This window comes from Oncorhynchus masou, chromosome 29 (assembly GCF_036934945.1).
Source record: "Oncorhynchus masou masou isolate Uvic2021 chromosome 29, UVic_Omas_1.1, whole genome shotgun sequence".
Taxonomy (NCBI): Eukaryota; Metazoa; Chordata; class Actinopteri; order Salmoniformes; family Salmonidae; genus Oncorhynchus; species Oncorhynchus masou.
In genome coordinates, this window is record NC_088240.1 from 41165868 (window position 1) to 41189232 (window position 23365).

Genomic DNA, 23365 nt, shown 5'->3' on the forward strand with positions numbered 1-23365 from the left:
GAGAAGGAGAGCCCACAGTCCTTGGTAGCGGGCAGCGTCGGTGGCACTGTGTTATCCTCGAGGCGGGCGAAGAAAGTGTTTAGCTTGTCCGGAAGCAAGACATCGGTGTCCACGATGTGGGTGGTTTTCCCTTTGGAGCCCATGATTGTCTGTAGATCCTGCCACATACGTTTCGTGTCTGAGCTGTTGAATTGCGACTCTGCTTCGTCTCTATACTGATGTTTTGCCTGTTTTTTTTTGCCTTACGGAGGGAATAACTACACTGTTTGTATTCGGCCATATTCCCAGTTGCCTTGCCATGGTTAAATACGGTGGTTCGAGCTTTTTAGTTTTTCACGAATGCTGCCATCTATCTACGGTTTCTGGTTAGGGTAGGTTTTTAATAAACTCAGCAAAAAAAGAAGCATCCTCTCACTGTCAACTGTGTTTATTTTCAGAAAATGTGTTAATATTTGTATGAACATAACAAGATTCAGCAACTGAGACATAAACTGATCAAGTTCCACAGACATGTGACTAACAGAAATGGAATAATGTGTCCTTGAACAAAGGGGGGGGTCAAAATCAAAAGTAACAGTTATCTGGTGGACACCAGCTGCATTAAGTACTACAGTGCATCTCCTCCTCATGGACTGCACTAGATTTGCCCGTTCTTGCTGTGCGACGTTACCCCACTCTTCCACCAAGGCACCTGCAAGTTCCCAGACATTTCTCGGGGGAATGGCCCTAGACCTCACCCTCTGATCCAACAGGTCCCAGACGTGCTCAATGGGATTGAGATCCGGGCTCTTCGCTGGCCATGGCAGAACACTGACATTCCAGACTTGCAGGAAATCATGCACAGAACGAGCAGTATGGCTGGTGGCATTGTCATGCTGGAGGCTCATGTCAGAATAAGCCTGCAGGAAGGGGACCACATGAGGGAGGAGGATGTCTTCCCTGTAACGCACAGCGATGAGATTGCGTGCAATGACAACAAGCTCAGTCCGATGATGCTGTGACACACCGCCTCAGACCATGACGGACCATCCACCTCCAAATCGATACCGCTCCAGAGTACAGGCCTCGGTGTAACGCTCATTTCTTCAACGATAAACGCGAATCCGACCATCACCCCTGGTGAGACAAAACCGGGACTCGTCAGTGAAGAGCACTTTTTGCCAGTCCTGTCTGGTTCAGCGATGGTGGGTTTGTGCCCATAGGCGACGTTGTTGCCAGTGATGTCTGGTGAGGACCTGCCTTACAACAGGCAGTCCAGCCTTTCTCAGCCTGTTGCGGACAGTCTGAGCACTGATGGAGGGATTGTGCATTCCTGGTGTAACTCGGGCAGTTGTTGTTGCAATGCTGTACCTGTGCCGGCGAGATGTGATGTTCGGATGTACCAATCCTGTGCAGGTGTTGCTACACGTGGTCTGCCACTGCGAGGACAATCAGCTGTCGGTCCCGTCTCCCTGTAGCGCTGTTTTAGGCGTCTCACAGTACAGACGTTGCAATTTATTTCCCTGCCACATCTGCAGTCCTCATGCCTCCTTGCATCATTCCTAAGGCATGTTCACGCAGATGAGCAGGGACCCTGGGCATCTTTCTTTTTGTGTTTTTCAGAGTCAGTAGAAGCTGTAAGCTGTTCGTGTCTTAACAACCATTCCACAGGTGCATGAACAAGCATGTGTTTAAACCCTCTTCAATGAAGTTCTGTGAAGTTATTTGGATTTTTTTCACGAATTATCTTTGAAAGACAGGGTCCTGAAAAGGGGACGCTTCTTTTTTTTTGCTGAGTTTATAACTAACCTAAGATAGTTCATCTGTGTCGTTTTCAATAGGAGCAGCTGAAGCATGGTGGACAGAACAAGCAAGGAGGTGGGCAGAGCAATGCACGAGCTAGCGAGATTCTATTGGCGCATTCTAGCATGCATTTGCATGTAGAGTGTGTGTGTGCAATAACTAAATTAGCCCTTGCATTCCTTGTTAACAACACAATTCTTGGAAACGTTGGCAAAGGGTCACTTAGTGCACTCTGTTCATAACAGATTATAGTTTTGGGAACAGAAAACTGTATTGAGATCGGGCTTTTCTTCTGTGAGAAAAGCAGCCGAATTTAGGCCCAGTTCCATCTCACTCTGTACTCTCCCACTGCCGGCCACTGGCCTTCCTCTCCTCACCAAGAGTGGGAGTGGAAATTCCAACAGTATGCTTCAAATGTTATACTTCTTGTCATTATCTCCCTAGGAGAGGTGGGTGTGGAGTCAGGCGCAGGAGAGCAAGAATTTCAAGAGGGGCGTTTTATTTACTGGTCCACCAACAAAGCAGGTACAAGACCCCAAAAGCAGCCACTAGAAAACAGGAGCGCAGTCTAGTCGAAAACGGAGGAACACACTACTCTACTAAAAGAATGTGCGGCAAAAACAGTCCCGTGAAATAAACCTGCTTAACAGGGAAAACCGCAACACAAGCCAACGACAGTAACACAAACAATCCCGCACAAAAACCTAGCGGGTAGGGCGAGATTAAATACCCCACTGATTAGCCTAAACTAGACACAGGTGAACATAAGACAGACAAAACCAAATGAAAAAGGAAAGGGATCGGTGGCAGCTAGTAGGCCGGCGACGACGACCGCCGAGCGCCGCCCGGACAGGGAGAGTAGCCACCTTCGGTGGAAGTCGTGCCACTTCTGGTGAAACATCTGGGGCCTCATTGATCAGTCATTATTTGTTAGCACAAATTTGTGTGTAAACCAATGCATGGGATCATTTCCACGTAAAATTAGAGATTTATCAATATTAACATTTCTTGAGAGTGCGCTTACGTTTATTTGGCACATGCTGCATTTAGCAGAGAGCTCGTTTTCAGAGACAGGTGCAGAAAGTACTGATTGGCTCATCAGATATCGTTTCCCCAAACTAATCGTATAGGATCTTTGCGAGGATTGAAGGTCTACTTTAAAAAGGCCATCACATGCCATACAGACAAGTGCTATCCACCCTCCACTTTTTGGCATCTCAAAGCCCTTGCACTGCGTAAAAAGGCCTGTTTCCGAGTGTCTACCTGTAAGTCAGAATATTTTTAATGATAAGAGGTTGAAGCTCAGTATAGAGATGTCAGAATACAAACAGAGCTTGACCAGTCTTGACTTGACGGCTCTGGAAGGTCATGGATCTTTTCTTCCTTAACACCTTGTCTACTATACTCATATCACACCCCAGTTCAGCTCAGCAGGCAATCCACTCCAAACATGTATTTAGTATGTCTATAACCTAGTTCATACAAGTCTTAATAAGAATGTTAGACCATAAAGTTAATGGAGTCTATATTCAGACAATCATCAAAAGATCCAATATCAAATCAAACTTCAATTCAAACTTTATTTGAAGAGCATTTAAAATAGGAACACACTTAACTATTAAGGAGCCACTCCTTTTTTTGAATCAATTTTCGCCTAAAATGACATACCCAAATCTAACTGCCTGTAGCTCAGGCCCTGAGGCAAGGATATGCATATTCTTGGTACCATTTGAAAGGAAACACCTTGAGGTTTGTGGAAATGTTAAAGGAATGTAGGAGAATATAACACAATAGATCTGGTAAAAGATAATACAAAGAAAAAAACAACCGTTCTTTTGTATTTCTTTGCACCATCATCTTTGAAATGCAAGAGAATGGCCCTAATGTATTATACCAGATACAACACACTGGCTGATATGAACAAAAGACTGATGACACAAGTAGCTCAACTTTTACAACAGCAGCAGCTTCTGCAGAGGACTTCTCCAGCGAATGCACCGGAAGCCATGATTGCGTGGCCAAGCACGACTCCAAAACCATCGTTAAGTTTGCCGACAACACAGTGGTGGCAGGCCTGATCACCGACAACAATGAGACAGCCTATAAGGAGGAGGTCAGAGACCTGGCAGTGTGGTGCCAGGATAACAACCTCTCCCTCAACATGATCAAGACAAAGGAGATGATCGTGGACTACAGGAAAAGGAAGAGAGAGCATGCCCCCATTCTCATCGACGGCGCTGTAGAGGAGCAGTTCCACATCACCAACAAACTATCATGGTCCACACACCAAGACAGTCGTGAAAAGGGCACGACAACACCTGTTCCCCCTCATCCTGATTGGTTGCATCACCGACAGGTTTGGTAACTGCTCGGCTTCCGACCGCAAGGCACTACAGAGGGTAGTGCGTACGGCCCAGTACATCACCGGGGTCAAGCTTTCTGCCATCTACACCAAGCTGTGTCACAGGAAGGTCCTGAAAATAGCCAAAGACTCCAGACACCCTAGTCAAAGACCGTTCTCTACGCGACCGTATGGCAAGCGGTACCGGAGCACCAAGTCTAGGTCCAAAAGGATTCTTAACAACTTCTAACCCTAAGCCATAAGACTGCTGAACAGGTAATCAAATGGCTACCCCCCCCCCCCCTTTTAGGCTGCTGCTACTCATTGTTTATTATCTACGCATAGTCACTTTACCCCTACCTACATGTGCATATTACCTCAATTACCTCGACTAACCTGTACCCCGCACATTGAAGCGGTACCGGTACCCCCTATATATAGCCTCATTATTGTTATTTTATTGTTACTTTTTTTATTTTTTTACTTTAGTTTATTTAGTCAATATTTTATTAACTCTTATTTTTCTTACAACTGCATTGTTGGTTAAGGGCTTGTAAGTAAGGAGTGTTGTATTCGGCCGGATGTGACAAATACTATTTTATTTTATTTGACTGTGGTGGCAGGGTGGGCATGCCCTGTTCATTCTGCCGACAGCAGTGTTGGCCTATACGCCTACAGGAAGATACTGTTGAGGAAGGATGGCTTATTGGTGAGTGAGTGATGCTTACTCATTTGTATGAGTATATTTGACATTGCGAAAGCAACTTGAATTGTCCTAATGGTCCTCTCTTTGTAGCTATGTTTTTAAGCCACAACTGAGCGAGTCAAATAAAACGTTTTGGTTGTACTCGATCTCTGACCCTAGCACCTCTAGTTGTCTCAGATTTGGTTTTGTCCAGTAGCTTTTTACATTTACATTTAAGTCATTTGGCAGACGCTCTTATCCAGAGCGACTTACAAATTGGTGAATTCACCTTATGACATCCAGTGGAACAGCCACTTTACAATAGTGCATCTAAATCATTTTTTTTTTTTTTGTGTGGTTCCGTTTCATGGTACGTCGATATATATTCCCCCCGGGCTTTAAAATGTGGATTTGTTTTGTTACATTTTTAACCATTTACCTCCTACTGGTGTGCATATGACACTTGTAGGATTGTTTGATAAATCACACTTTTTCTATGCGTACGAAATTCTGTTCATATGTAGAATTTTAGAATAGTTTCTAGGCAATATTGATCAATGAGGCCCCTGGCTCCTTTTGGCAGCCCTTACTGCGGTGAGTCATTTTGAATACGATTCTACCAAATTTAAGTCAGGACTGAGGGTGGACCACTCAGGAACACTCAACACCTCTTGGAAAGCCATTCTGGTGTGACTTTGGCATAAAAAAAAACAACTTTATCCCAGGGTTTTCAGAAGACTGAGGCAGGTTTTAGGGAGACTGGGGAGATTGTTAGGATCAAAATAAATATGAAAGGAGCAAAGCCCACATGAAAAGTAAGAGGAAACCCTGCCTCAGTCTTCTGAATACCCAACCGCGGGATAGAGTTTTATTTTTCAGCGGGACATTTACAAAAATGTTAACGCCAAAGACACAACAGAATGGCTTTCCAAAAGGTGTCGAGTGTTCCCGAATAGTCTAGTCTCAGTCCTGACTTAAATCTCCTCCGAAAATCAGAGGCACAGTTTGAATATTGCTGTCCATCAACGACTCCCAAACAAATTTACTGAGCTTGTTTCCCTGAGAGTTGTGCAAAGTTGGTATAATCATATTCAAAATTCACAACAGTAATGGCTGCCAAAGGTGCTTCCACCAAGTATTAGCTCTGGGGTGGGAAGAATTGCGCAGTCAAGACATCTTCATTTTGTATTGTGTATTAATTTGGAAAATGTTCTATAATATTTCTTCCACTTTGGCAATGTGGAGTAGTAGGCTGTGTATATTGGTAGGAAAAAAACCAAATATAATATTGATTTTATTGTCATTTCAAGGCAGCAAAATGTGAAGACTGTGCAAGCGGTGTGTAGACATTCACTAGGCACTGTATGTTATATAAAAGAACAGTCCACAAGGTTTCAATTATTACCTAAATAAAAATGTTCAAACACAATATATTATTGAGGAGATCTAAGGGATTATCTGTAGAGTCCAATGTTCACAACTCAATATGTCTCCACTCATGAAATAAGATCTTTAATACCTTTTTGTTCAATGAGCGACATTCAAACTGCATGTTCTCTCCCCCTAAAGTAAAGTACTGTATCCACAGTAATGTATCCAAGACTCTGATTGTGCTACAACAAATGGTGGGCATATGTGTGGATTGAAATCAAACCATCAGACAACCACACATAACATTTCAAAAGATGGGTTCAATTCAGATCTTTTATGTGTAATTGTTCAACAAAGTTGAATTAAGTATGCCAATAACTGGTCAGGGCCACCAACATCCCAAACCACTTAGCTGGGTGTTTTTGTTTGGAAGTTAATGATTTAATTTGAGTTGTCAGAGACCTAACGTGTATTTCAAGGATACGTATTTTTCAATTTAGTCTCCCACTCGATTCCAAGAAGAAATAGAAACTACTCCGAACACTACTGCACATGGAGTGCCAGTGCTATTTATGATAGTGTGACTGCCAGTGCCAATGCTGGTCCACAGGCTGGTCTGTGCCATGGGGTTAATTAAAGGGGCCGTCTGAGATTCAAACAACAACAATGTGATCACTTTGGTTCTGACGGGGTAAGACAGTTGAACTAAGCTCACGAAGTGATACTCTTCACGAATCAATGTCTACGTTATTATTCATCGGACGCTAGAATCCACATTTGGAGAAACGGCGCCGCTGTTAGACCCCCCAGCGCCTTTGTTATTGTTTTTGTTCTGTTGATGAAATGGAGCAGAGGAGCGACCGTCAGTGTTCGTTGTTTGAAGTAGCTTCTTTGTTGTTGTAATATCACATGCGGAAGTGATATGGATTCTCGCTTCAAAAGTCCAGAAATGGATGTACCAATCCCATATTTCCCCTTTAAGTGTGTAGTCAAGTAGTGTGCTGTGAGAGCCCCAGCGGGGATGTCCTTCTACCATCCATCTGTGTCGGCCAGCTTTGTCTGTCTAACCACAGGGACCCAGGGCCCTGGGCTGTTCCGACTTTCTTGTGGAGACCGCTCCTCAATGCCTGTAAAAGGTGTAATCTTGAAAGAATGCCAAATGGGAGAGAAGCTTCCTTGAGCCAAACAGGGCTGGGAAAGTAACTCAGCCAGGTATAAATGACAGCTTTAAAAACTTTTACCCCAGACAGGGTCTCTGCAGTGCAAAGCCTGTAGATGGTCATTAACAAAGACGGGGAAATCAACGTGAAATACTTACGTCGGGCAGTGGCTGCCGGAGCAACGTAATGTCAGGTGTTAGTAGGACGGAACAGTAAAAAAGGAAAGGAATAAGTCAATATTTTGACCAATATGGTTAATTACATTTTCCAAAGCGTTAGGTCTGACGACAGTGGTGACAGTGTAGCCTAGTGGTTAGAGCGTTGGACTAGTAACCGGAAGGTTGCGAGTTCAAACCCCCAGCTGACAAGGTACAAATCTGTCGTTCTGCCCTTGAACAGGCAGTTAACCCACTGTTCCCAGGCCGTCATTTAAAATAAGAATTTGTTCTTAACTGACTTGCCTGGTTAAATAAAGGTAAAATGTAAAAAAATCTGGCGATGATGCGCTAAAAATAACTCGTAATTGTGCTCTGCCCTAGGGAATTCCCAATCACGGCTGCTTGTGATAACATCTGGATTTGAACCAGGGTGTCTGTAGTGACACCTCCAGCACTGAGATGCAGTGCCTTAGACCACTGCACCACTTAGGAGCCCTCATGTAATGTAACTCATATAAAGACTACAGAGTATTTTGTCGATCATGCAAGGTCATCATGATCAGAAGGGTGTGTGTATGTGTGTATGTGTGTGCGTGTGTGGACGTGTTTAACTATACTTGTGGGGACCAGTTTGACTAACTGGGGACATTTTGTTGGTCCCCACAAGTTCAAATGCTATTTCTAAGGGTTTTTGGGTTAAGATTTGAACTAGCATTAGGTTCGAATTAGGTTTAGGGTTAGGAGCTAGGGTTAGTTTTTGGGTTAGGAGCTAGGGTTAGGTTTAGGTTGAGGGTTAATGTTAGGTTTTAGGGTTAAGGTTAGGGTTAGGGTACGGGTTAGAGTTAGGTTTAGAATTTGCTTTAGGGTTAGGGGTTTGAGAAAATAGGAGTTTGAATGGGACCAAATTGTGTGTACCCACAAGGTTAGTTTGTGTGTGTGTGCACATGCATGTGTGTGTCTGTGTGATTTGTTTATATGTTATGCTCTACCCCCAACATGCTCTACCCCCAATGCTCCCATTGCATTGAGCTTGGATTGTGTGATGATGCTACAACAGAATGTATGACAGGAATGTATGACAGAAATGCGCCATACAGATTGGAGCTATTGAATGGTTTATCAGCTGGAGGATGTGGGTGTGGTTTCTCAACGACATAGACATGTTAACACACTGAGAGCATACATCCATGATCTATTCAATGTTGGGCTGCACCCCAGATTGCATCCCTATTCCCTACAATGGCCCTGGTCAAAAGTGGTGGACTAGAAGTGTGCCATTTGGGACACAGCCTTGGTGCTGGTTCTCGTTATTGAGGAGAAACTAGATTAAAACAAAAATGTTTTCATATAGGCCTCCTCTGGAGTCACTCTAACCTCTCAGCTGACCTTCCCTTCTCAGCTAGCTGTTATGGTTTTGACCTAGAGATCTCAGCTGTCATTGTTTCCAGAATCAATAAACCAAGAAAGAGTTTACAGTAGTACTGGATACACTCTGTTATCTGACATCTGTTGTCTGTGTAGTGAATTTTTGTTGAGATCAGGAGGCCTATAAAACGTAGGCCTATCTGTAACTCAGGCCTGTCCAGAGAGTGCGTTTCCCGTTCTGTCCTGTAGGGAGAGTAGATCCCCAGTCTCGGCCAGCACTGCCGCCACAGCTGGTTACACACCTGTTAGCCAGATGTCACAGAGAGAGGAGAAAATGAGCTTGTCGTTTGTAATTTTGTGGAACTTCTCTTTTTTTCACCCATTTTTCTTATGCTGGCCAGTGATATTATTTCTCTTTCCTCGTCCAGAGCATGTTTACACAAGTGCAGATTAACGTAGAAGAAGTTGAGGTGTAGCAAAGCTGCACCTGAAGACAGGACAGCAGGCATTGGAGAATCCCGACCACATCAACCACTCCTTAGGTAGAAAGGTCATGCCATGTCAAAAAGTTCTGTGGTAAGACATGTGCAGTGCCTTGCGAAAGTATTCGGCCCCCTTGAACTTTGCGACCTTTTGCCACATTTCAGGCTTCAAACATAAAGATATAAAACTGTATTTTTTTGGGGAAGAATCAACAACAAGTGGGACACAATCATGAAGTGGAACGACATTTATTGGATATTTCAAACTTTTTTAACAAATCAAAAACTGCAAAATTATTCAGCCCCTTTACTTTCAGTGCAGCAAACTCTCTCCAGAAGTTCAGTGAGGATCTCTGAATGATCCAATGTTGACCTAAATGACTAATGATGATAAATACAATCCACCTGTGTGTAATCAAGTCTCCGTATAAATGCACCTGCACTGTGATAGTCTCAGAGGTCCGTTAAAAGCGCAGAGAGCATCATAAAGAACAAGGAACACACCAGGCAGGTCCGAGATACTGTTGTGAAGAAGTTTAAAGCCGGATTTGGATTTCCCAAGCTTTAAACATCCCAAGGAGCACTGTGCAAGCGATAATATTGAAATGGAAGGAGTATCAGACCACTGCAAATCTACCAAGACCTGGCCGTCCCTCTAAACTTTCAGCTCATACAAGAAGAAGACTGATCAGAGATGCAGCCAAGAGGCCCATGATCACTCTGGATGAACTGCAGAGATCTACAGCTGAGGTGGGAGACTCTGTCCATAGGACAACAATCAGTAGTATATTGCACAAATCTGGCCTTTATGGAAGAGTGGCAAGAAGAAAGCCATTTCTTAAAGATATCCATAAAAAGTGTCATTTAAGGTTTGCCACAAGCCACCTGGGAGACACACCAAACATGTGGAAGAAGGTGCTCTGGTCAGATGAAACCAAAATTGAACTTTTTGGCAACAATGCAAAACGTTATGTTTGGCGTAAAAGCAACACAGCTCATCACCCTGAACACACCATACCCACTGTCAAACATGGTGGTGGCAGCATCATGGTTTGGGCCTGCTTTTCTTCAGCAGGGACAGGGAAGATGGTTAAAATTGATGGGAAGATGGATGGAGCCAAATACAGGACCATTCTGGAAGAAAACCTGATGGAGTCTGCAAAAGACCTGAGACTGGGACGGAGATTTGTCTTCCAACAAGACAATGATCCAAAACATAAAGCAAAATCTACAATGGAATGGTTCAAAAATAAACATATCCAGGTGTTAGAATGGCCAAGTTAAAGTCCAGACCTGAATCCAATCGAGAATCTGTGGAAAGAACTGAAAACTGCTGTTCACAAATGCTCTCCATCCAACCTCACTGAGCTCGAGCTGTTTTGCAAAGAGGAATGGAAAAAAAAATTCAGTCTCTCGATGTGCAAAACTGATAGACATACCCCAAGCGACTTACAGCTGTAATCACAGCAAATAATTTTGCACGCCCAATTTTTCAGTTTTTGATTTGTTAAAAAAGTTTGAAATATCCAATAAATGTCGTTCCACTTTATGATTGTGTCCCACTTGTTGTTGATTCTTCACAAAAAAATACAGTTTTATATCTTTATGTTTGAAGCATGAAATGTGGCAAAAGGTCGCAAAGTTCAAGGGGGCCAAATACTTTCGCAAGGCACTGTATAAAAGCAACAGATACCATTAATAAGAAGGGGCTAGAAGCATATTATATGGTGATTTCCCGAGTGGTTAGGACAGACAAGCCCCAGGACTTAATTCTTCCTGCTGCAGCAGATATGGCTGAGACAAAGCTGGGGGAAAACTATACAGACAATGTCTTCATAAAACAACACTGTTTCACGACGCATCAGTGACATGGCAGGAGATGTTTTGACACAATTACTGCTTCGCATACAGGCCAGTTAATTCTATGCGTTACAGCTGGATGAGTCAACAGACGTGGCGGGCCTGGCACATGGCAGTTATGTTTATGGGGGGTCAATTAAGGACATCCTCTTATGCAAACCACTGGAAACCAGGACAACAGGAGAGGATATTTTTAAAGTAGTGGACAGCTTTGTGACATCAAATGGACTTTGGTGGTCAAGATGTGTTGGTATCTGTACTGATGCCGCAAAAGCCATGACAGGGAGACATAGTGTAGTGGTAAGGGAGTAGCTCCCGACGCCTCTTGGGTACACTGCAGCAACCACTGAGAGGCTCTTGCTGCTAAAGGAATGCCTGGCAGCTTGAAAGACGTTTTGGACACTACAATGAAAATAGTTAACTTTATTAAAGCAAGGCCCCTGAACTCTTGTGTATTTTCTGCACTACGCAATGATGTGGGCAGCGACCATGTAATGCTTTTACAACATACAGAATTGCGCTGGTTGGCACATCATGCTGTTAAGACAGTGATGCCCTTTGCAACCACTACCTACAGTATGTGAGAGTGGATTCTCGGCCCTCACTAGCATGAAAACTAAATACAGGCACAGACTGTGTGTGGGAAATGATTTAAGACTGAGACCCAACATTGCAGAGTTATGTGCATACTTTCAAGCACAACCTTCTCATTAACCTGTGGTGAGTTATTCACAATTTTCGATGAACAAAGGATGTTTTACATGTAAGATGGTTAAATAAAAAGAAAAATTATTGATTGTTATTATATTATTATTTGTTCCCTGGTCCCATAAGAGCTCTATGTCACTTCCCACGAGCCTGGGTTGTGACAAAAATTCACACTCATTCTTATGTTTAATAAATGTATCGTGTAGTGTGTGTGTGGCAGGCTTACAATGATGGCAAAAAAACAACATTTGAGAGTGCGCTGACCCTGGTGCTAGAGGGGGTACGCAGCTGGAGGTTGAATGTTTGAAGGGGTACGGGACTATAAAACGTTTGGGAACCACTGCTCTAGTCTACTTGATCTAATGTACATTAGTGATTCAGAGGTAAAAAAACGACAAAACAAAGGGAGACACATAATATTGTTTTCAAGCCTGCATGAGAAGCTGTAACAATCAAATGCTTAGAGTAACATTGTGGTGTCTTCAATCTAGTCTTTCTGCAGGTAAAAAGTGTTTCGGTTCTAGTTGGTTGCAGCGTAAAGCAGGGCCTTGGCTTAATTATTCCCTGTGTTCTGAGTAAATCTGCTCACACATAGATTTGGCTTTGAAGGCAGTCCTGCTAATCCCCAACCTGTCAGCTGGAGAGAGGGAGACAGAGAGAGGCGGGGGAGAGAGAGAGAGAGAGGGGGAGAGAGAGAGAGAGGGGGAGTGAGAGAGAGAGAGAATATACAATGTTATCAACATCTATGTTGAATTCCCTCTACACAAGAATGCTCCTCCTCATATTTTGACTGTTATAAGAAGAAGAAAACTCTGAGCGGCAGCTATTGGAAGTATTTTTGCAGATGGTGAACTGAACATGTGCATGTTTTCTTGTGTATTTTTGGATTTCACTCAATATTAAATGCACAAATGAATGAGTGCATGACAGATTTTATTTATGCAACCACAAAATGGCACACAAATAAAGAGCAGAAATCTCCAAACGAAAGTATAGGTCTTTAATATTTGTAAAGGAAGCCACAGAGAGGGTGTTCCCGTTGGAGCAGGGGCCAGTAGCCCGTCAGTGGTGGCTGGAGTCCATAGGTTGTTTGATCCCTGAGTCAGATTCCCTGGAAACACTGAACGTTCTCTTCAACCAGACAGTTCAGATCCTCTGGTTCGCCTGCTGGAAGCATTAGTCAAGTCAGCAGTGGACTGACCCTGATTCTCCTCAGCTACATACTGCTCTACCAACGGGATCCGCTCAAGAACCACTCGAGAACCACTCGAGTACCTCGACATGTGTCATAGTCACATTTTTACCGAGAGCTGTGTTGTGAAACAGATATATGCTAGGCCTTACCATAGTACTTACAAAGTCGTTTTAAAGATGGGAAGAAGTCCTGCCTTTGCTGTTAGGAAAATCTCACATCCGACAGAAAAGATTAGGTGATACAGGCTGATATGCGGATAGCATTGGGGAAAGTCCTAAGATGGAGTCCTCACTACTCAGGTCTTATTATCTGAAAGGGTCAAAGGTTAGGTTGGGGTGAGAGAGTAGACTATGTGCGTGACATAAAGAAAATAAACATTGTTTTCGTAGAGTTCATAACAACACCCAAATGAAGGCAAGCTGCAGAGGATCGGTTGCTGTGATCTTAATGGGTCCAATTAGTAAAATAACGACCAACAAAGCAATGGTGGATGGAGTTAAAGAGGTTTAGAGAAACAAAACAAAACAGAAAACATTTACACTGGAAAATGTAATGGCCCTATTACATTTTATGACAGTGAGAAACCAGGACAGACCCTGGATGACTCCCAAATAGCACCCTAAATAGCACGCTAGTGCACTTCTTCTTGACTAGAGCTCTATAACCCCTGTTTAGGGAACCATATAGGGAATAGGGTGCAATTTGGGGGCGCACAACATGGGAACAGAGACAATACAAGACAATAAATGAAGTTCTTATTTTCTTGGGGGTACAACTTTGAAAAGAAGATGCAATCACGCTTTGATATATCAGCCGCTACCTCAAAGAAGGGCTCATAGGCCGTCGGTACTGGCAAGGTGCTTTGCCCATCTGCGAACTTGGGGAAGTGTCATCATCTGTGTGTGTGACCACAGCAGAGCGTTCACTGATGGCGGAGGACTGGGCCCTGACATTCCCACGGAGTCATCCTGATGGGCATCGGCCATCGCCATGTGTGAAGTAGCACAGGGGAACCACATCATCGGCCGGCCCCGCCCAGTTAACCCACAGCTCCCAGTCACACACCAGATAGGAATCCAACAGATCCCTCCCTAGCAGCAATGACCATTAAATACACAGAGACAGGCCCGCCATATGAAACCAAGCAGGACAGTCACATCGGATTTGTCGAAAACTTTCAGAATCGTGTGGATATGATTGTGGTGTGCGCTGGTGGGAAAATTCACAAACAATTTACAGTGAAGCATGGGAAAGCAGTTTGAATTCAATAATACTGTGCTAGATCGACCATCTAATGCAGTCTTTCACTCTCTGAAATATTGGGATTATTATGTGTAATTGAAAGGCATTACTTTTCTAGCATGTTCCAAATTTTAAACGAGTGAAAATATATGATTGAGGATTTATCATGGAGAGTCTGGGGGTGTTGAAACAACACAGGTTGTACAGGTTCTGTACATAGTGCGCAACTTTGAACCAGGCAAATGGCACTGTATTTTTTCATTTTCCATTGGTTTTGTCTTGTCTTCCATCACACTTGGTTTCAATCCCATCAATTACATGTTGTGGGCCTCCTGGGTGGCGCAGTGGTTAAGGGTGCTGTACTGCAGCGCCAGCTGTGCCATCAGAGATTCTGGGTTCACGGCCAGGCTCTGTCGTAACCGGCCGCGACCGGGAGGTCTGTGGGGCACCGCACAAGCGTCGTCCGGGTTAGGGAGGGCTTGGTCAGTAGGGATGTCCTTGTCTCATAGCAAACCAGCGACCCCTGTGTCGGGACGGGCGCAGTGCGCGCTAACCAAGGTTGCCAGGTACACGGTGTTTCCTCCGGCACATTGGTGCGGCTGGCTTCCGGGTTGGATGTGCGCTGTGTTAAGAAGAAGTGTGGCTGGGTTGTGTATCGGAGGACGCATGACTTTCAACCTTCGTCTCTCCCGAGCCCGTACGGGAGTTGTAGCGATGAGACAAGATAGTAGCTACTACAACCATTTGATACCACGAAATTGGGGAGAAAAAGGGGTAAAAATTCAACAAAAAAATTATATATATATTACATGTTGTGTATTTAACCTTCTGTTTCCCCTCATGTCAGTGATTGTTTATATGTTACATCGGTTGTATGTTAGTGCAAGTCATGTTGCTGGTGTGCGAAGGGTTTTCTACCTTTTTATATTATTTGTGTATATTTTGGTTCAGAGTTTTGTAAGCATTTATTAAACTGCTCCATTTATACCAAGTTCATTCTCCTGCGCCTGACTTCCCTGCCACAAGCACACACCTATTACACCCAGGACCAATTTTTGGTGTTCAGTCAATGTCCACAAACGGTTAAAAAAAAGGAAATACATTTAGGTTTACCCAAATAAAAAAAGGTAATGTTGCGGTTTTATAAAAATTGAAGAATTTTTTAAAATCTCTCTTTTAAACAAAGAGAGGCGGCAGGTAACCTAGTGGTTAGCGCGTTGGGCTAGTAACCAACAGGTTAAAATCTGTCGTTAACCCACTGTCCCTAGGCTATCATTGTAAATATGAATTTGTTCTCAACTAACTTGCCTAACTAAATAAATGTTACATAAAAAAAATGGAATTTATGCTTTTTGCATTTTTATTGAGGAAAATACTAGGAAAAATGAAGTGTCACTGTCCAATGTGAATAGAAGTTCAGAAGAATGCCGTTATGAGGAATGATGAACGCTTTTGACCTTTACAGTAGTAAATGACTTAATTATTGCAACAGAATGTTAATAGGTACTTTGTGAGTTCTCTGGTGTCTGGTTGTCTCTATAGCTGGCAGATGTCCAGGAGCAAAGACATCGCATTGATAGCAGTAAAAGATCAATGAAAATATCCTTTTTGTGACTTATGTTGATGTTGTACATACCGTATAGCATGTGTATCTCTTATGTGTGAATAGTGCAGTTATATGTTTACTACATATCTTTCTTTATCTTATCCGACTCTATTATTTCACCATAAAGCAAAATGACATTTGACAATTTCAAAATATGCATAGATTTGACACCTCATTGCTATCTGGATCTGCACAAAGAAAGCATGTCCAGAAAAGTACCAAGGAAGACCATTTCATATTTTCTCTGAGAAACGTTTTCTTGCTCAATGTATTCCCTATTTGATCATATCCATTTTGAAAAGTAACAAAGCCAGACTGAGGATGCTGTAATGTTGTGATTTAAGGATAAAATGGTGGCGGGGCACACAGTACAATGGCCAGAACAAGTCATGTTTCAACTGCTCCCTGATTCAGCCACCACTGGCGGAGCACAGAGCTTAAGATGAAAGTCTGTGTTTTGTGATTCATATCTCAGTGATGTGGTCCCAGCCGGTCTGTCAGGTTTACATGCCCTGCTCGTAAATTGGCACCAGAGTGTCAGGGCACCAGAGTGTGTGCAGCGTGGCAGTCTGTGGCGGGTGACTATAAAGGGCTGGATTATCATCTGGATACAATTGTGTCATTACAGTCTACTTCTGTCTGTAAGTATGGGGACGGTAAATACCCTGACGATAATGCCTGAAATACCCCCCCCCCCCTTAGACTCACTCAAACCAATCACTGAAGCCACACAAGTCGTGACAAGTAAGTTGGACCTACTTTGACCTCTGACCCCTGTGACTCACTCCTTCCCATAATGTTTTAATTGGACAAGTAGTCATCAACTTTTAAATATGTTTGGTAAGTCCGTTAAAAACAGCGCAGGAAAGAGGTCACTTGTCGATATTACTGGAACTGTGAGAGGAATCCATGAGAATACAAACCTTGGGAGTAATCACAACAGCAGACAAATGCACTATTTGCACGTTTACTGCGAAGACTGTTCTATTCGCCAGCTTTCTTCTTTTTTTTATTCCCTTGGAAAACTAGACCTGAACTAGTTGTCACAAAAAATGCCTGCAATTTATCCTCAAGAGAATTGTCCCAAATCCAAAAGTGATGATGACTTTGAAATATTGTTATTTTATTTTACAGCAGACAACTTGTTTTATTTTGAACCACATTGCAGGTCTTCTGAGTCCAGTATGTCTTGAGGTTTCAAGTTACACCTGGGAATTGAGTTAAGTAGTCATTACCTCATCACAAAATACTTTAAGTAGGTCTCTGTCATTCCCCCCTTACAGGATCTTATATCCTGCCTTTAGCGACTTATTAAACATCTTTATCCTTCGTAAGTGACAACCGTTCATTCTCGGGCCCTGCGATTAACATCACCCTGTTATTTGGCTTCAAGCTGTCACATCCCTCACAGAGGACAGGTCAAAGTCACAGCTATTACACTTAAGCTTGTGGTCATAACTTAGCCCGAAATCAAAGGCCTAACTGCATGCAAACAAACAGACTCCCCTGTGAGGTGTTTGACATCTTACCTGCGAGAGGGGCTCAACCAGTAATTGTCTAAATTCACAGTTTACCCATGTCATGGCACTCTTTAATCTAGATATGCAGATTGGATGGGACGTCATGACGGATGGAAACAAATTAAGCCCTGTGTGACAGAGGTTTGACTAGTTGTGTGGTCTGATTCCATCAATGTGGCCTGCAGATGCCTGATCAGAAAGTCAGTCCAAATACAGCCAGGGATTTTAACATCCTATCTATTCTAATGTTTTGACGACATCCAAATAAAAAAACGTCCATCCAAAATGATCAGTCAAATAAAAAGTTATTAGTCACACTTTCCATATTGGGACAGCCTCAGTCACAAACAACAATGTTAAACCTGCCATCCAGCAGTTCCAGGATGGCCTGGTTTTGATGTTGAGATCATGTGTACTGGGATGTCTAATGAAACTTAAGGTCATTCTGAAGAAAGCCACTGCCTCTTTTCTACAACAACTATTTGGACAAGCATGGGTACAGGGTCAAGAAAGAGGATTTCGACACCCACCATCTTAGACTGTTCTGAAATCGTTTCTGTAACAGATAGTAATAACAGATGCAATTAGCATTCCTGAAACTTGATCTCTGAGAAATTAAGCTAATTGGTTGCACCCAAATTGGCAATTTAAATGTATAGAATTCAGATAATATTCATTTAAAATAGTACCCAACATCCGATTTGGACCAAACTATTTCATACCAATGAATAAGATTAGGAATAGCCAAAAAATGCCAAAAGCCACCCACGGACCCACCACACCCCAACAACCAGTATACAGTATATAGTATAAGTTCTCTATGTTTCACAAGTAATATGGAGCTTTCACTTGGAGTATTGCTTCTCCATACTATGTAATGTATTTTGTTTGACTTATTTGTGTATATTTTTTTACCCTGTTCGGAGAAATTAGTCAGTAGCTCGGTTTCAATCCAATTGGTGAAAGATCTTCATGTGAATATTCTAAAATCAGCATACAAACATATCCCCACCAGAGATTCCATTCAACTGACTTGTTTCCATTCAATTGACTTGTTGCGGATTAAAGGTTGTGCATGATTACGTGGTAAGCATAAAAAATAGTTCAATAATTGTTGTCATGCATAGGTGTAATAGGTGGCAGGGAAGTCAGGCGCAGGAGAGTCAAATGGAGTCTTTTAATAAAGTCCACAGAGAATGCTCCATAACACAAAAAGTACATAACAAACAAACATGGGTACAAGGATCCGACGTGCACCTATACAACAAACACACTAAACTGACAATAAAACAATCTCTGACAAAGACATGAGGGGAAACAGAGTGTTATATACACAACAGGTAATGAATGGGATTGAAAACAGGTGTGTGGGAAGACAAGACAAAGCCAATGGACAATGAAAAAAGGATCAATGATGGCTAGAAGACCGGTGACGTCGAACGCCAAGCACCGCCCGAACAAGGAGAGGCAACGACTTCGGCAGAAGTCGTGACAGTACCCCCCCCCCCTGACGCGCGGCTCCAGCTGCGCGTCGACACCGGCCTCGGGGACAACCCGGAGGGCGAGGTGCAGGGCGATCCGTATGGAGATGGTGGAATTCTGATAACATGGAAGGATCTAACACGTCCTCCACCGGAACCGAGCATCTCTCCTCCGGCCCGTACCCCTCCCAGTCCACGAGGTACCGAAGGCCCCTCGCCCGACGTCTCAAATCCAAAATGGATCGAACAGAGTACGCCGGAACCCCCTCCATGTCTAGAGGAGGCGGAGGAACATCACGCACTTCAGCCTCCTGGAGCGGGCCAGCCACCATCGGCCTGAGGAAAGACACATGAAACGAGGGGTTGATACGGTAATGAGTGGGTAGTTGTAACCTATAGCATACCTCGTTCACTCTCCTCAGGACTTTAAACGGCCCAACAAACCGCGGACCCAGCTTCCGGCAGAGCAGGTGAAGGGGCAGGTTTCGGGTCGAGAGTCAGACCCTGTCCCCTGGTGCGAACACTGGGGCCTCACTGCGGCGACGGTCTGCGCCAATTTTCTGGCGCCTTATGGCACGCTGAAGGTGGACGTGGGCTGCCTCCCAGGTCTCCTCAGCGTGCCGAAACCAATTGTCAACCGCAGGGGCCTCGGTCTGGCTCTGATGCCAAGGAGCCAGAACCGGCTGATACCCTAATACACATTGAAAGGGAGTAAGGTTAGTGGAGGAGTGACGTAGCGAGTTCTGAGCCATCTCTGCCCAGGGCACGAACTTCGCCCACTCCCCCGGGCCGATCCTGGCAATAAGACCGCAGAAACCTACCCACATCCTGGTTAACTCTCTCCACCTGCCCATTACTCTCAGGGTGAAAACCTGAGTTAAGACTAACTGAGATCCCCAGACGCTCCATGAACGCCTTCCAGACCCTTGATGTGAACTGGGGACCCCGATCAGACACTATATCCTCAGGCACCCCATAGTGCCGGAAAACGTGTGTAAACAGGGCCTCTGCAGTTTGTAAGGCCGTAGGGAGACCGGGCAAAGGGAGGAGACGACAGGACTTAGAAAACCGATCCACAACGACCAGGATCATGGTGTAACCCTGTGAAGGTGGAAGATCAGTCAAAAAATCCACCGACAGGTGCGACCACGGCCGTTGAGGAACGGGTAGAGGTTGTAGCTTACCTCTGGGCAGGTGTCTAGGAGCCTTGCACTGGGCGCACACCGAGCAGGAAGAAACACAAATCCTCACGTCCTTAGCTAAAGTGGGCCACCAGTATCTCCCGTCAAGACAGCGCATCGTCCGACCTATTCCAGGATGACCAGAGGAGGGTGACGTGTGAGCCCAATATATCAATCGGTCGCGGACAGCAGACGGAACGTACAGACGACCAGCTGGACACTCAGGGGGAGAAGGCTCTGCACGTGACGCCCGCTCAATGTCCGCGTCCAGCTCCCACACTACAGGCGACACCAGACACGAAGCTGGGAGTATGGGAGTGGGATCCATGGACCGCTCCTCTGTGTCATACAGCCGAGACAATGTGTCTGCATTAACTTTCTGGGAGCCTGGTCTGTAAGAAAGAGTAAACACAAAACGAGTGAAAAACATGGCCCACCTTGCCTGGCGAGGATTCAATCTCTTCGCCTGCCGGATATACTCCAGATTGCGGTGGTCAGTCCAGATGAGAAAAGGATGTTTAGCCCCCTCAAGCCAATGCCTCCACACCTTCAAAGCTCACAGCTAACAGCTCTCGGTTCCCCACATCATAGTTTCGCTCCGCCGGGCTGAGCTTCTTCGAAAAGAAAGCACAGGGGCGAAGCTTCAGTGGCGTACCCAAACGCTGAGAGAGCACTGCTCCTATCCCAGCTTTGGATGCGTCCACCTCCACTATGAATGGCAAAGAGGGATCCGGATGAGCCAGCACAGGCACCGAGGTAAACAGAGTCTTCAGGTGCTCAAAAGCCCTGTTTGACTCAGCCGACCACTGCAAGCGCACCGGGCCCCCCTTTAGCAGTGAGGTAATGGGAGCTGCCACCTGACCAAAACCCCGGATAAACCTCCGGTAGTAATTGGAAAACCCCAAAAAACGCTGCAACTCCTTTACCGTGGTTGGAGTCGGCCAATTACGCACGGCTGTAATGCGGTCGCTCTCCATCTCCACTCCTGAAGTGGAAATCCGATGCCCTAGGAAGGAGATGGATTGTTGGAAAAACAAGCATTTCTCAGCCTTGACATATAGATCATATTCCAACAGGCGACCAAGCACCCTGCGCACCAGGGACACATGCTCGGCGCGTGTAGCAGAGTATATCAGAATATCATCGATATACACCACTACACCCTGCCCGTGCAGGTCCCTGAAGATCTCATCTACAAATGATTGGAAAACTGATGGAGCATTCATCAACCCATATGGCATGACCAGGTACTCATAATGACCTGAGGTGGTGCTAAATGCCGTCTTCCACTCATCACCCTTCTTAATACGCACCAGATTGTACGCACTCCTGAGATCCAATTTTGTGAAAAAACGTGCCCCGTGCATTAACTCAATAATCGTATTGATCAGAGGTAGCGGGTAACTATATTTCACAGTGATTTTATTAAGACCTCGATAATCAACGCACGGGCGTAAAACGCCATCCTTTTTTTCACAAAAAAGAAACTCGAAGAGACGGGTGAAATGGATGGCTGAATGAACCCCTGATGCAGGGATTCAGAGACATATGTCTCCATAGCCTCCGTCTCCGCTTGCGACAGGGGATACACGTGACTCTTGGGATATGCAGCGTCTACCAGGAGATCTATCGCACAATCCCCCCGTCGATGGGGTGGTAATTGAGTCGCCTTCTTTTTACAGAAGGCGAGAGCCAAATCGGCATATTCGGGGGGAATGCGCACGGTGGAGACCTGGTCTGGACTTTCCACCGTGGTAGCACCAACGGAAACCCTAAACACCTAACTGAGCATTCTCGCGACCACCCCGTGAGAGCCCTCTGTGGCCAAGAAACAGTGGGGTTATGACAAACTAACCAGGGTAGGCCTAGCACCACAGAATACGCAGGAGAATCAATAAGGAAAAGACTAATCTTCTCCTTGTGACCCTCCCGTGTTATCATACACAAAGGTGCGGTTACCTCCCTGATAAACCCTGACCCTAATGGTCGACTATCTAAGGCATGAATATGGAAAGGCATATCCACAGGAACAATAGGGATCCCTAAACTATGAGCTAGACTTTTATTAATGAAATTCCCAGCCGCACCTGAATCTACTAGCGCCTTATACTGGGAATGCAGTGAAAAATCAGGAAAAGAGACAGAGACAAACATTAGTGCAGCAGAGGGCTCTGGATGAGAATGGTGCCTACTCACCTGGGGTGACGCCAGAATACCCTGCCTGCCCTCTCTATTCCCAGAGGAACCAACCCGGCACCGACCAGCAGTGTGCTCTCTGCGACCTTGAATGGTGCTCGAGCGGGAACCCCCTCCGGTCTCCCTGCGCACCATCCCACCCAATTCCATAGGTTCGGGAGAGAGGGTGCGGGAGGATGGAACTCCTCAAAATGGTCCAGCCCCGCATCCTCCCTACTACCACAGCTGGCCCATTCCAGGGTTGTGAGGCATGATGGACATGTCCTTCTCACGGTCAGATGGTACTGGGGAGGCCGTGGCTAGATACAAGTTCAGTTTAAGGAGGAAACCCTGGCAGCCGGCAGTATCTCCGTTGTATCCCGTAGGTAGAGATAAATGGATATTTGATTCCGGAGAGGAAAAAACGTTGACGGGAGATTCCGGTTGTGGTGGTGGTGGCACTGGAGAAACTCCCTGTCTCTCCCAGCGATCCATTTTCATGACAATGTGATCCATGACGGAGCTGATAACAGCTCCCTCGCTTGTTCTTGAATGTTCCTCAGGTCCATGGGCATAGTGTCCTCTCCTGCTGACTTCATATATGGTCAGAGATTCTGTCATGCATAGGTGTAATAGGTGGCAGGGAAGTCAGGCAGGAGAGTCAAATGGAGTGTAAAATGGAGTCTTTTAATAAAGTCCACGGAGTATGCTCCATAACACTAAAAGTACATAACAAACAAACATGGGTACAAGGATGCACCTATACAACAAACACACTAAACTGACAATAAAACAATCTCTGACAAAGACATGAGGGGAACAGAGGGTTATATACACAACAGGTAATGAATGGGATTGAAAACTGGTGTGTGGGAAGACAAGACAAAACCAATGGAAAATGAAAAATGGATCAATGATGGCTAGAAGACTGGTGATCCAGAACAAGAAGTGGCGGTAGAAGTCGTGACAATAGTTCAATGGGTTTACATCACATTTTCAACTCTACTGATGGTTTTGTCACAAAAAAGGTTGCATTATATCATTAAGGATATA